At 40.2% G+C, this 15,006-nt stretch overlaps 1 pseudogene; it reads right to left on the bottom strand.

Moving 5' to 3' along the window:
• Positions 1 to 1,040: 1,040 nt before the first annotated feature.
• LOC116862416 lies at positions 1,041 to 9,111 on the bottom strand (annotated as a pseudogene).
• Positions 9,112 to 15,006: the final 5,895 nt, after the last annotated feature.

Here is a 15,006-nt window from a genome sequence, read left to right as displayed (position 1 = left end):
GTTTTCTCTCATCAGGTATTTATCCAAAGGAATTGAAAACACTAATTTGGAAAAGATGTATGCATCCCTATGTGTACTGCAGCATTATTTATCATAGCCAAGATACGGAAGCAACTTAGGAGTCCACTGACAGATGAATGGATAAGGAGAAGGAAGTCTATAGCCAATGGAACAGTATGTATGCAGCCAAGAAAAATGATGAAATCTTGCTGTTTGTGACAACATGGATAGACTTAGAAGGTATTAAGCTAAGTGAAAGAAGTCAGACTGGGGAAGACAAATATCATATGATTTTACTCATATGTGAAATCTAAAACACCAAACAAATGAATAAACAACAAACAAAAGAAGAATCAGATCTATAAACACAGAGAACATGCCCATGCATTTTGCTTTCAGTCAATTATGAGTCGCCATGGTTATATAATTGATTCTCTGAGAAAAGCACCAGATGAAACTCACACTTTAAAAGTAAAATGGTCGGAGCGCCTGGGTGGCTCAGTGTGTTGGAGCCTCTGCCTTTGGCTCAGGTCATGATCCCAGGGTCCTCGGATCAAGCCCCGCATCGGGCTCTCTGCTCCGCAGGGAGCCTGCTTCCCCCTCTCTTTCTGTCTGCCTCTCTGGCTACTTGTGATCTCTCTCTGTCAAATTAATAAATAAAATCATAAAAAAAAATTGGTGACTAACTACAGAGCATACAGCTCCACACCCTTATCCATCTGCTCAATGTCAAATCACCAGCAATTTTTGCTAGAAGGACTCTACTAATATTTTGGTATTATTACCACAATAACTACAATTTTCAAGCAGGAAAAAAAAAGTGTAATCACAAATAAGAGAGTGGTGGACTGAGTAAAGTTCTCTCTTTTTTTTTTTTCTTTTCTTTCTTTCTTTTTTTTTTTTCCTTCCTGAGTAAAGTTCTATTACTACAATGTGCAATTTTCTGGTAAACCCACACTGCAGAGACTAAAGGAAAACCACTGTTTTGGTTCCCAAGTTTTACTCAAGAACTCTTATGAAATATTTCAGATAAATGAGTTTTAATCCTCCCCTTCCTCCACTTCCTCACACTGGTTAATCTGGAAGGTAACACAATTTAGCAACTCTCTTTGCTGTTAGCAACTATGTGCACACAATCACATAGATGATTATTCTTCAAATACTTTTTGGTGAGATATTTCAAATACCTTTTTGGAAAAAGACACCTCAGAAGCTACAGTGATCTTGCTCTTGCTCCTTTCAATGGTTACAACCCCTCCACCAAGACTCCCAGCTTTTCCATTCACTGATTGTCTCTTTTTTTTTTCTTTCTTTTTTTCTTAATCATTTTTTAAATTTATTTTCAGAATAACAGTATTCATTGTTTTTATACCACACCCAGTGCTCCATGCAATCCGTGCCCTCTCTAATACCCACCACCTGGTTCCCCCAACCTCCCACCCCCCACCTCTTCAAACCCTTAAGATTGTTTTTCAGAGTCCATAGTCTCTCATTGTTCACCTCCCCTTCCAATTTCCCCCAACTCCCTTCTCCTAACTCCCCATGTCCTCCATGCTACAAATAAGTGGTTTCACTGATTGTCTCTTGAAGAAAATGCTAACAATTGGCAGCATCCAGGATTCCATCTTCTACTGTGTGGGTGCACTCAAGGGTAAACTTCAGAACTTGCTTCTTTCCCCTTCTCCCCCTTCACCACAAGCTTTTCCAAGGATGCAATGGTAGCAGCAGAGGCAGAAAGGAAGTTCCCTTCTGTCTGAGCTTTTATCCACTTCTAGCCTTGCTGGCAGCCCCTCCCCTCTCTTGCCTCCCCCAGTCTCTCCTTCTGTATCTGCACCACCATGGGTGTAGCTTTTACAACCAGCTCCTATACAATCCTGGGTGCCTCCACCACCCATCGGCTGCTGCTTCTCCTATCCTCACTATCCGGGAACAAACAGCACCCTCTTGGACTTAAACCACCCACTTCAGATTTCCCTATAGGTGCCCCAGGTTGAAAAGAAATCACAGTGGGGAACAAATTGATTGACTTTTAAGTGGACATAGGTGTAACATATTCTGTATTAAAGTTAATTTGAGTTTGTTGGTTTAATTAAGATAGGCATGTCTATCTCAATTAGTTCCCAACATTAAATATAACACCTTTATTCTACACAGGTTTGCCAAAGATCAAATAGGCTCATGTTATCTCTTGCAATCTTTCAACAAAAGACGATTTCAAATGATGGTTAAATTTGTCTGTCTCAAAGCTTTTATGGGTAATTGCTAAAATAGCTTTCACAGTCTTTGGTAACCTGAAAGTTTACAGTTTTACTTGGATGACAACTCAGATTGAATTTATTGGATATCTAAGTCTTTTCCAAATAAGACAAAATACTGAATCATTAATTCCTAAAATAAGGTTTACTTGCTTTTGACTTCCTATTGATGAGGGAACAGAAGGCTGGCTGAGGACCAAGCAAAAGCTGACACCCATCAACCTTCTCCCACCCCCGCTTCTGGGTGAGACATATTATGACATTCTTTAGGAATCTCCCAACTATCTTAATGTTAATACCTTGTTATAGGGAAAAATGACCTTGACAATGGCAAGGCCTCAAGCTTATGAAAGTTCTATTGAAACCTCCCTTTTAGTTTATGAAAGTTCTTTAGCATATGAAAGTTCTATTGGAACCTCCCTTTTCCTTCCCCACCCTCATGGAACAGAACCTGCCACTCCTCACAACCATGGGGCAGCAACTCTTACTGCCCACGGGTCCAGTCCCCGTGCCTTATTTAATAAGCCTCCATTTTGCACCAAAGATGTCTCAAGAATTCTTTCTTGGTCATGGGCTCCGGACCTGACCCCACTGAACCTTACCTATATTCTAGAACTTCATCACCATTGCAGAGAAGCTGAGCGTAAGTACCTATTTAGCCAGAGCACTTCCATCCATTAAACAATAACCTTGTTGTTTAACCCTTAAACAGTCCCTGCTCCCCTTCCCCTAGGAGACTTACTTAAGTAAGTCCCGGAAACCAGCCCCAGGTAACAAAGCCCAAATACAAGGGTGAGTCAGGCCAGGTGGAGACATCCGATCAGTGGGGGGATGCATACTGTCTCCCTAGTTACCAAGGAGTATGGGCCCCGCCCTTTGGGCTCCTTTTGGTCGCCAATTCTGACCAAGGTGATAGGCTGGTTCAAATATCTACTAGGGTAAATTGTAATTCAATTGGTCACTTATGTGTGAACTAACATGACTGTGCAGCTTTCTTTGTGTGTTACAATTTCATTGGCCACCTGTGAGTGGCCAGGCCCAACCACATGGCCTTTACCCTTAAAAGCTAGTCTGTGAAGCAGAGAGAGGTCGCCCTCTCTGTAAGAAGTGCAGCCCCAAATGTTCGGTTTGATTCTCGACGCTTGGCATGAAATAAAGCTTTGCTTGACCTTTGCTTTGTATCAGTCTCACTCCTTTAATTATGGACCCATTATTGGGGGACCCAACATTGGGGGCCCAACACTGAGGATACTTGGGTCTATTGGTAAACATATTGATGATTTATCAAAAGATTGTACCACAGAAAAACATATTTTTACAAAATAGTAAATGTATCCATAAATTTCAGATCTAAAGAATTCCAGTGTAACACACAGTTCACAACTGGCTACTACTTAGTTTTCATTAGACACTAGGGTTTCTGAGTGTTAAAATTCTGCTAAATGTAATTAAGACTGATGGAGATAATGAAAGCAACTTTGCAGGGGGAAAAATGTGTTTTTGATAAGAAAGGCATGGGAATTCTTTTTGTTGGGGTGGGGGAGGTAATTTTGTCCTAAAATAAGACTGGTAGTCTAGAGAGAAAGGCTTAGGCCAAATCTGAAGGAGACAAAACAGAAAAAGCTACAGAAGGATTGTGAAAGGAAATCATTGGAAAGAATTTTATATGTGGTCAGGACAAATGTTGAAATAAATAGATTTTAAAGGTAACACTGGCACATGATTAAAATTCTGCTTTACTCTGTGAGAAAAAGACCCCATTTTCTTAGATTGTCGGTTTGCACTTGATAAGAAATTGTAAACAAAGTTGTTTTATTTTCCTTGCCCAGAAAATCAAATTTTGTTTTGTCTTTATGGGGTCTTGGGTTACCTAAGAGGGTTAAAACTTCTCAATATTAAAAGAGCTAAATTTTTAGAACAACTATGTAACCCTACTTAACTGTCTTTGGAATCACTTATTATCGCCTTGAGGAGATAAATAATTCAGGTTTAAGTTTTATAATGATGCATAATCCTATTTAGGCATGTGATTTAAAACTTCCTGAGGGTTTTAACAAACTTCCCACAAGAATTGTAAATGAAGTCTTTTATTTTACTAATTAGGCTTGTTTATTTGCTATCTTCGTTACATGGGAAGCAGTCAAACAACTGATGATAAGTCTTAGGTTATATTGTAGGGGTAAATGCTATGACTGTTTTAGAAACTGTATGAAATCCCGAAAATTTTCTTATGTCCTGGTATAAAGTAATCACTGGATGTTCTGATTATGAAAATGTTGTGTAGCAGAAAGAACTGGGTATCCTTAACTACAAAAACTACAAAAACTACATTATACTGTACTCTCCTGTTATCACCAACTCTCATCAGATCTTAACCATGTCCATTTTTGAGTCTTTTGTCAGTTATAGTTATTATCCTGATGCTCTTACAAAATGTGTTTTGTCTTCAACAAGACCCATGAAATGGACTTTTGGCAAATACAGGTATCTGACATATTTAAGATCATAAAACTAAAACAAATAAAAATTTCCAGACCTAATGGGGAAAGAAGCTGCATTCAAAGAGATTAAGAATTAGTAATATGGAACTAAATAAATTGAGAAAAATGGCCATATTTTTTATGAGTCTTAGTTGAAACATTGCTGGTTCTCTAATGTTAGCTCTTCCAGATTAAGGAAACGGCCTCATAAGAGATCTATGTTATACAGAAATATGATGAAATGTTCTTTTGTTCTTTTGGGAACAACTTGAAGCACTTTTACTTTTCTCCTTACCTGAACCCTCTGAAATTCAGAAACTCTATAGAGTATCCTTTCTTCCAATGCAAATTATAATTTCTGCCATAAATTCCATAAGAATCTGTTCTCCTTGTACCAGATCACCATTGGAAACACTGGTTATTTTACCAAGGCTTTGACTGGAATGTCATATTTGAGAGAGACATGCATAGATTCAGATATGACCAGACAGCTTTAATAACTAAGGTTGACTTTATGGAGCCAACAAATCCCCTTGGAAATGCAGTCTGGCACCCCACTCACAGAGTTCCCAGCAGCCTCACTAGGTGAGTAAAGAATGTTCCTTCCTGGCAGATGCAGGAACCTCAGGATATTTGGGGGGCCTTGAGAAGTGGAATTTGCCCAAATCTACAGGTATTGCAGGCATGTCTGAGGACAAGTATGTAACATGGTTTCTGACCTCAAGAGGCTATTAAAATTGTTCAATCTAGTGATGCCTGGGTGGTTCAGTCAGTTAAGTGGCTGTATTTGGCTCAGGTCATGATCCCAGGGTTCTGGGATCGAGTCCTATATTGGGCTCCTTGCTCAGTGGGAAGCCTGCTTCGCTTCTACCTCTGCTTTCTCTACCTGCTGCTCCCTGGGCTGTGCTCTCTCTCTCTCTCTCTCTCTGACAAATAAATAAATAAAATCTTTTTTTAAAAACTTTCAAAAATTGTTCAATCTAGAGATTCCTTATAAAAATCTCCAACAATGCAAATTTTAAAAAGAGCTATATGGTCAATCACTATTCTTGTTGAGCTTATTATATAAATAAATAGAACATGTTTGTTAAAACTGGACTTGCTTTACAAAATAATTAATCTTGATTTGGCTATCTTTGGTAAAATGAGGGTGATTATAGAGAAAAATATATTTTAATAACACATTTTTGTAGATATTGGATTTTAATACCATTTATTATAAACTAGACTAGATACTGAATGCTTCCTGAAATATCTGGTTATGGCTCTCCAAACTAAGGTTTCCAATCTTTTTTCAGCTTGAAGTCAATCAAAACTAAAACTGGGAGGAGGGGCAAGATGTAAGAGGAGTAGGAAACCTAATTCAGCAGGTCTCCTGAAGTGAGCTAGGTATTACCAGAACACTCTGAGCACCCATGACATCAGCCTGAGATGTAAGATTATACACTTCTGGATCTCTACAGGGACAGAGGATCATCAGTGTAGAAGCACAGAGCAGTTGGGAACACAAGGACTGGTATCAGAGGATAAACAGTAGGGGGAGGGAGCCACCAGAAGTGAGCCATTGGAAAGTAATACCCCAATACGAAAGTGTCTTGTGGTTGGGGACCAGAAATAGCTTAGAGAGCAGTGTCTGTGAGGCAGAAAGGGACTGATAACAGCACTCAAACAGAACAAAGGGACTTAAGAGACAATTGCTCAAACAAGACAGCCACAGGTGCAGACCCAACCATACGATCCAGAAAGGCCACAGCACAGGCTTCAGTTGGCAGTACCTGGGTCTGTGGCCACCACAGCCACCTCTGTTGCCTCCACTGCCACTGGAGCTGAGCGCATCCAGGGTGAGTTCCAATCAGCAGTCCCAGGAACCACAGCTGCCAGGCCCAGGCTTGCCGAGACCAGTATCACTCACAGTTTTGGTGGCACAGGGGTACAGAGACAAACAAGGGCCTCAGGCAACCACTGATATGGTAGCTGGGGGTGCGCACAGCCCATGGGAGGTTGTGGTGTTCAACAGAATTTGCAGAGGGGGAGTCTGTGTGTTCTGGACAATTCAGATGGGAGCAGACTGAGTCTTCTCTCTGAGGCAGAGGTCTTGGTGCAGACACCTCTGAATAGGTGCAAAAAGCCATGAAAGAACAGAAACATCCAGAGAACAAAAGCCTGAAAAACCAGTTTCCACAGACCCCAGCCCCTTGATCAATGGCAGGGCAACTCAGCCCAAGTTGGATTGACTGAAAAACAATGCAGCAGACTCCTCCCCCAGAAGACAAGATGAAAGAACAAGAGAACAACAACAACCACAGGGTCCCCTTAAAACTGTAAAACCCCAACATCATGGGCAACAATATAGTAAGCTCCCAGTATTGCCTCACAGCCTGTGTATTTCATAGATACAACTTTTTTCTTTAATCTGTTATCATGATTCTTGTTGTTTTATTTTTTTTACCTACTTACCATTTCAACTCGATGTCTAATACACCATATTCCATAGTAACTTTTTAACTGAACTTTTTTCATATATATTTTTTTGTTTCCTTTTTTTTTATACATACAAGCTTCAAGGTAATCCTTTTTCCCTATTCAATACTATCTATCTATCTATCTATCTATCTACTAGTTTTAATTTCCCTATATCTCTGGAAAGTTGAGACCTCTAACAAAGATAACAAGATATACCCAGGAAGAACTGAAATACCCTTTCTCCCACACATCAACGGCTTGTAACCACCTTTCTGTCTTCTACTTTTGTTAATGTTTCAGTGTGTTTGTTTTTGTACTTCATAAATCTTATTCTTGGAGTTCATTTTGCAGGGTTTTTCTTTTCTTTTCTTTTTTCTTTTTCTTTTGTCAGTCTTTTGTTCATTTTTTTTTTTTTTATGTTATAAATCTTATTCTTGGGGCTCATTTGTCTGGGTTTCTTTTTTTCTCTTTCCTCTTTTTTCTTTCTTTTCTTTTTCTTCCTTTTTGGTTGTGACTTCTGATTATTCTGAAACTTTCCAGGGTGTACCTTGCCTGGATCATGGTTGATATTTTCAGCTATTCATCCCCTTAACCACCTCTCACCAAAATGACTAGGAGGAGGAAGCCCCAACAGAGGAAAAATTCGGAGACTGTGACCTCTGCCACAGAACTATTGCATATGGACATATGCAAGATGGTGGAAATAGAATTCAGGGTAACAGTTATCCAGACAATGGCTAGGCTGGAGAAAACCATTAGTGGCAACATAGACTCTCTAAGGGCAGAAGTGAGAGCTAATCTGAGAGAACTTAAAAATGCTATCAATGGGATCCAACCTAATCTAAAAACGCTAATAGCTAGGGTACATGAGGCAGAAGATCGAATTTGTGACCTAGAAGACAAAGTGTTAGGAAAGAGGGATCAGGAGACCTGGAACAAAAACCTTAGAAGCCATGAAAACAAAATTAGGGAAACAAATAATGCCATGAAATGTTCCAATGTCAGAATTGGTGGGGTCCCTGATCAGGTGGACAGAGGACTAGAAGATATGGTTGAGCAAATCCTAGCTGAGAATTTCCCTATTTGGGGAATGGAACAAGTGTTCATGTCCTAGAGGCAGAGAGGATACCCCCCAGATCAATGAGAGTAGAAAGACCTCCACGCATGTGATAGTAAAATTTGCAAATTGTAAATTTGGAGAAAATGTCTTTTTTTTTTCCCCAGTCTTCCAAGAAGATTCATTGTTTACGCACCACACCCAGTGCTCCATGCAATACATGCCCTCCTTAACACCCACCACTGGACTCACACACCTCCCCACTCCCCTCTCCTCCAAAACCCTCAGTTTAATTCTCAGAGTCCACAGTCTCTTGTGCTTCATTTCCTCCTCTGATTTATCCCAACTTACTTTTTCTTTCCTTCTCCTAATGTCCTCCATATTATTCCTTATGCTCCACAAGTAAGTGGAACCATATGATAATTGACTTTCCTGCTTGACTTATTTCACTCAGCATAATCTCCCCCAGTCCCATCCATGTTGATACAAAGGATGGGTATTCATCCTTTCTGATGGAGGCATAATACTCCATTGTATATATGGACCATATCTTCTTAAACCATTCATCAATTGAAGGGCATCTTTTCTCTTTCCACAGTTTGGCGAATGTGGCCATGGCTGCTATGAACATTGAGGTACATATGGCCCTTCTTTTCATTTCATCTGTATCTTTGGGGTAAATACCCAGTAGTGCACGGTCATAGGGAAGCTCTATTTTTAATTTCATGAGGAATCTCCACACTGTTTACCAACCTGGATGCACCAACTTGCATTCCCACCAACAGTGTAAGAGGGTTCCCCTTTCTCCACATCCTCTCCAACACTACTTGTTTCCTATCTTGTTAATTTTGGCCATTTTAACTGGTATAATGTGGTATCTGAATGTGGTTTTGATTTGAATCTCCCTGATGGCTAGTGATGAAATTTTCTTCATCTGTCTGTTAGTCATGTATGTCTTCTTTGGAGAAGTGTCCGTTCATGTCTTCTGCCCATTTTCTGACATGACTATCTCTTTTCTAGGGGTTGAGTTTGTGGAGTTCTTTATAGATCCTGGATATCGGCCCTTGGTCTGGAGTGTCATTTGCGAATATCTTCTCCCACTCCGAGAGTTGCCTCTTTGTTTTGTTGACTGTTTCCTTTGCTCTGCAGAAGCTTTTAATCTTGATGGAGACCCAAAAGTTTATTTTCACTTCTATTTCCTTTGCCTTTGGAGACATGTCTTGAAAGAGGTTGTTGTGTCCGGTGTCAAAGAAGTTACTGCCTATGATCTCCTCTACAGTTTTCGTATATTCCTGCTTCACGTTGAGGTCTTTTATCCATTTCAAGTTTATCTTTGTGTATGGTGTAAGAGAATGGTCGAGTTTCATTCTTCCATACATAGCTGTCCAATTTTCTCAGCACCATTTATTGAAGAGACTGTCTTTTTTCCACTGGATATTTCTTCCTGCTTTGTCGAGAATTAGTTGACCATAGAGTTGCAGATCCATATCTGGGCTCTCTACTCTGTTCCACTAGTCTATGTGTCTGGTTTTGTGCCAGTACCATGCTGTCTTGATGATCACAGCTTTGTAGTAAAGCTTGAAATCCCATGACGTGATGCCCCCAGCTTTGTTTTTCTTTTGCAACATTTTCTTAGCAATCCAGGGTATTTTCTGGTTCCATACAAACTTTCGGATTGTTTGTTCCAGCACTTTGAAAAATGGCATTGGAATTTTGATTGGGATGGCATTTAAAGTATAGATTGCTCTGGGAAGTATAGACATTTTAACAATGTTTATTTTTCCAATCCATGAGCATGGAATGTTTTTCCGTCTTTTTGTGTCTTCTTCAATTTCCTTCATGACTATTCTATAGTTCCTCAAGTACAGATCCTTTGCCTCTTTGTTTAGGTTTACTCCAAGGTATGTTATGGTTCTTGGTGCTGTAGTAAATGGAATCAATTCTCTAATTTCCATTTCTATATTTTCATTGTTAGTATATAAGAAAGCAACTGATTTCTGTGCACTGATTTTGTATCCTGCTACATTACTGAATTGCTGTGTGAGTTCTAGTTGTTTGGGGGTGGAGTCTTTTGGGGTTTCCATGTAAAGTTATCATGTCATCTGCAAAGAGAAAGAGTTGACTTCTTTGCCAATTTGAATAACTTTTATTTCTTTTTGTTGTCTGATTGCTGTTGCTAGGACTTCTAGTACTACATGGAACAATAGTGACGAGAGTGGACATCCTTGTCATGTTCCTGATTTCAGTGGGAAGGCTGTCAGTTTTTCCCCATTGAGAATGATATTCGCTATGGGTTTTTCATAGACAGATTTTATGAAGTTGAGGAATTTTCCCTCTATCACCATACTCTGAAGAGTTTTAATCAGGAAGGATGCTGTATTTTGTCAAATTCTTTTTCTGCATCAATTGAGAGGACCATGGGATTCATCTCTTCTCTTGTTGGTTTGTTCTATCAAATTGATTGATTTGTGAATGTTGAACCACCCTTGCATCCCAGGGATAAATTCCACCTCGTCCTAATGGATAATCTTTTTAATGTGCTGTTGGATCCTACTTGCTAGGATCTTGTTGAGAATCTTGGCATCCATATTCATCAAGGATATGGGTCTGAAATTCTCCTTTTTGATAGAGTCTTTGCCGGGTTTGGGGGTCAAGGTGATGCTGGCCTCACAGAATGAGTCTGATTTTCCTTCTGTTTCTATTTTTTGAAACAGCTTCAGGAGAATAGGTATTATTTCTTCCTTGAAATTCCCCAGGGAACCCATCAGATTCTGGGCTTTTGTTTTTGGGGAGGCTTTTGATCACTGCTTCAATCTCATTGCTAGATATTGGTCTATTCGGGTTGTCAATTTCTTCCTGTTTCAGACTTGAAAGTTAATAGGTTTCCAGCAATGCATCCATTTCTTCTACGTTGCATAACTCTTTGGCATACAGCTGTTGATAATAATTTCTGATGATTGTTTCTATTTCCTCGGTGTTAGTCATGATCTCTCCCCTTTCATACGTAATTTTATTAATTTGGGCCCTCTCTCTTTTCTTTTGGATTGGTTTGTCCAGTGGTTTCTTGATCTTATCAATTCTTTCAAAGAACCAGCTTCTAGTTTCACTGATGTGTTCTACTATCCCGCTAATTTCTAACTCATTGATCTCTGCTCTAATCTTGATTATTTCCCTTCTCTGTGCCAGGGGTTGGCTTAATTTGTTGTTGATTTTCCAGTTCGTTAAGGTGTAAAGAGAGCTGGTGTATTCTGAATTTTTCAATTTTTTTTGAGGGAGGCTTGGATGGCTATGTATTTCCCCCTTAGGACCGCCTTTGCTATATCCCATAGATTTTGGACCGATGTGTCATCATTCTCATTGTTTCCATGAATTGTTTAAGTTCTTCTTCTATTTCCTGGTTGACCCAAACATTCTTGAGCAGGATAGTCTTTAGCTTCCAAGTGTTTGAAATCCTTCCAAACTTTTTCTTGTGGTTGAGTTCCAGTTTCAAAGCATTGTGGTCTGAGAAAATGCAGGCAATAATCTCAGTCTTTTGGTATCAGTTAAGCCCCGATTTGTCACCCAGTATGTGGTCTATTCTGGAGAAAGTTCCATGTGTGCTCAAGAAGAATGAGTATTCTGTTGTTTTAGGCTGGAATGTTCTGCATATATCTATGAGGTCCATCTGGTCCAATGTGTTATTCAAAGTTCTTCTTTGTTGATTTTCTGCTTAGATGATATGTTTATTGCTGAGAGTAGCATGTGACTATCCCCTACAATTAATGTATTTTTATCAATATGTCTCTTTATGTTGATTAACAGTTGGTTTATGTAGTTGGCTGCTCCCATATTGGGGGCATAGATATTTACTATTGTTAGATCTTCTATCTAACAATCTATCCATCCCACCTGCCCTATATAGACCCAGTTGAGGGTTCACAGCAGAAGGTGAGTGGGTCCTAGGTGCACCAACGGTGCCATGGCCTTTCATTCCCTTCCTCTACCACTGCACCTTGTGCAAAATTTCTGCAACGTCAGCCCTTGGAGAGAAAAAAGCTCTGTCTGGAAAACAAAGCAGAACAACTACTCCAATGAGACTAGTGCTTAGGGAATTTTATGGTCATCAATGAAACACTTCTAGAGTTCTGATTAGACTTTGTCTTGATTATGTCTTGAAGTAGAGTCTTCCTTTACTCAAATGTTGAAATTAGAACATATACATTGGAAAAAGTATGTATTTAGGAAGTAAATATACATATAATTATTTATATGTATTTAGTTCCAATACTAGTTGACTCCTGACTTAATACTGTGGTGGTGGGCAAAATAATGCCCCCTCCGTAGCAGGTCCCCATTCTAATCCCTGGGACTGTGAATATGTTACATCACAGAGCAAAAAGGACTTTGCCAATGTGCTTATGTTAAGGACCTGGATATGGGGACATTATCCTGGATTGTCCAGATGACCCCATGGAATTACACGGGGGCCTTCATACTGGAAGAGGGAGAAAAGGAGGTCAGAATGATGCTATGCAAAAGAACTCTACCTGCTGTTTCTAGTGCTGAAGACGGAAGGAAGTGTCTAATGGACAAGGAATACGGGGAACCTTTAAAAGCTAGAAAAGTCAATGAAACAGATAGTCCCCTAGAAGGAAGGTAGCCCCGTTAACACCTTGATTTTAGTCCAGGGAGATCCTGGTTGGACTCCTAGCCCATAGAACTGTGAGATAATAAAGTGTGTCCTTTGAAGCCACTGTGTTTGTGGTGACCTGTCATGGCAGCAGTAGAAACCTATACACCTATCTCACTCATTTCAACAGTGATAAGATCTGTGGGAGACAATAAACCCTGGATAAAGTCTGTAGTTTGTCTGTCTTAGGTAGTCAGGTCAAGAGCTAGCTTTACATGTTTCAGTGTTACATTAGGCCCCTGCCATCTTTTCCTTCTCATTCTCTTCTGTAGGATGTGTACCCCATCCTCTGCACAGAGCTCAACATAGTCCTTATGTGAATTATGCAAATTGGAAGACATTGGTGGTCATACAGATGGATTTTTTTTTAAGCAATGGGCTCTGTTTCTGCCCCTTAGAGGGAAAGAACATAACTTACAAAAAAATAAATATCGGCAAATTCTTTTCTCAAAGGTACATTTTTTTGAAAACAGTCTTGTTAAAGCGCAGAGCTATTTTCAATGGTTCATAAAGAGCAGATCTGAGATTTATGAGATCACATGCTGTTACTTTCATAAATGTTATGTATTTCTTAGGAGCAATATCTGAGCTTCCATTGATTACTGATTATCTTCCCAATGCACCAGTCTTGGCAGCATGAAGATGAAGGAAGAATCACAGGGATGCTAGAACAACCACAGGGCAAGAGCGTCTCACATGTTGCAACTTTCTCAATGTTACCAGTTTGAGGACTTCTCATGCATTCTGCTGATTCTGCCAGCGAGCTTCTCTGTATTGACAGCCAAAGGCATTCATGGAATTATTTAACCAAGTGTGAAAGCAAACACTGAGGCCACTCCATCTACCGGGAAAGAGGGGTATGTCTCCACTTCAGACATGAGTTTGTTGATGGATTATTTTTGCTGGTGGTGGTGATGGTGGTGACAGTTGTGGGCTTTTTTCTTCTTGTATTTGCTTTAATTTTTATACTGTCTCTAGGAAATAATTGTGGAGTAGTAGCTTTACTTAACTCTGGAAGGCAAAGGAACATAACTGAGGACACTTCCTAAGGAATATATTAAGATCTCTACATCAACATTAATGAAATGACTTATACACTTTCCTGTTAAAGTTTCTTCAAGTAAAACAACTTTATTTATAAGATTAACTCAATGTTATATAAGCATATTTAAGAAACTGTGGTCTGTAGCCCACCTACGTTAGAATCACTTGGGGTGTTTCTGTAAAAAGTGCAGAGTCCAGGGCCCCACGTCAACTAAATTGTTTGGGAGCGGGGCCCAGGAAGCAGCGTCTATCCAGTAGCTGCTGATCCTAAGGTCCCCACATCTAAGAGCCTCTCTTTATTCACATTTGCTTCAATAGCCACCACCAAGATGCTTCACTTCCTCTCACTGACCATGTCCAGCAGTTATGCTGGATTCAATACATCACTATAGCAACACAAATGAATACAGGTCATGCATTTATATACACATACTTTCTACAGTGCCATGAGACACAGGCTAAGCCTCTCAGGTGCCACTTGAAAGTGATCACAGGTTTGGTTTCACAAGACTTTCAATGGTCTGGGTCTGGCCACTGGTTCCAGTTCCCCAGAGAAGAGTTAGGGTGATAAAATGCAATAGCATATTTAGAGTGAGATCACCACACTTTGGAGATCATAAAGGAATCGAAATGGGAGGTGGTAGGCTAAGCATGAGATGGTATCTGGGAAGCCATGTGACTTCAGAGCACTCAGATGCTGCAGTGTAGACTGACATCCAGCATGATGGAGGCCCAGCTGAGCCGGCCCAGGGTAGGTGGGGGATCTGGCAGTAGGGCTGGCTGAGCCCCACTGACCCTCAGAGCACCGCTGTCCATCATTGTGTGCTTTAGAACTGCCAAGGAACTCGGGTGATGGGACCATGTGCCCTATTTGTAGGAAGCAGTGTGCTTTTTCAACCTGGATTGACCAGCTGAGGATAGATGCTGAGGCAAGAAAAGGCTGGTGTTAGTTCCCAGGCCACTGGCCATGTGGAAGCAGTGTCAGGAGGTCCTCTACAAACCATGCATGTTTTGCTCAGTGCCAGGCCAAGCTGTCCT

Source organism: Lontra canadensis, unplaced genomic scaffold, assembly GCF_010015895.1.
Source record: "Lontra canadensis isolate GAN:19392208 unplaced genomic scaffold, GSC_riverotter_1.0 scaffold240, whole genome shotgun sequence".
NCBI classification, from domain to species: domain Eukaryota; kingdom Metazoa; phylum Chordata; class Mammalia; order Carnivora; family Mustelidae; genus Lontra; species Lontra canadensis.
Note: the sequence above shows the minus strand (reverse complement) of the source record. Positions and strands in the feature narration are given on the sequence as shown.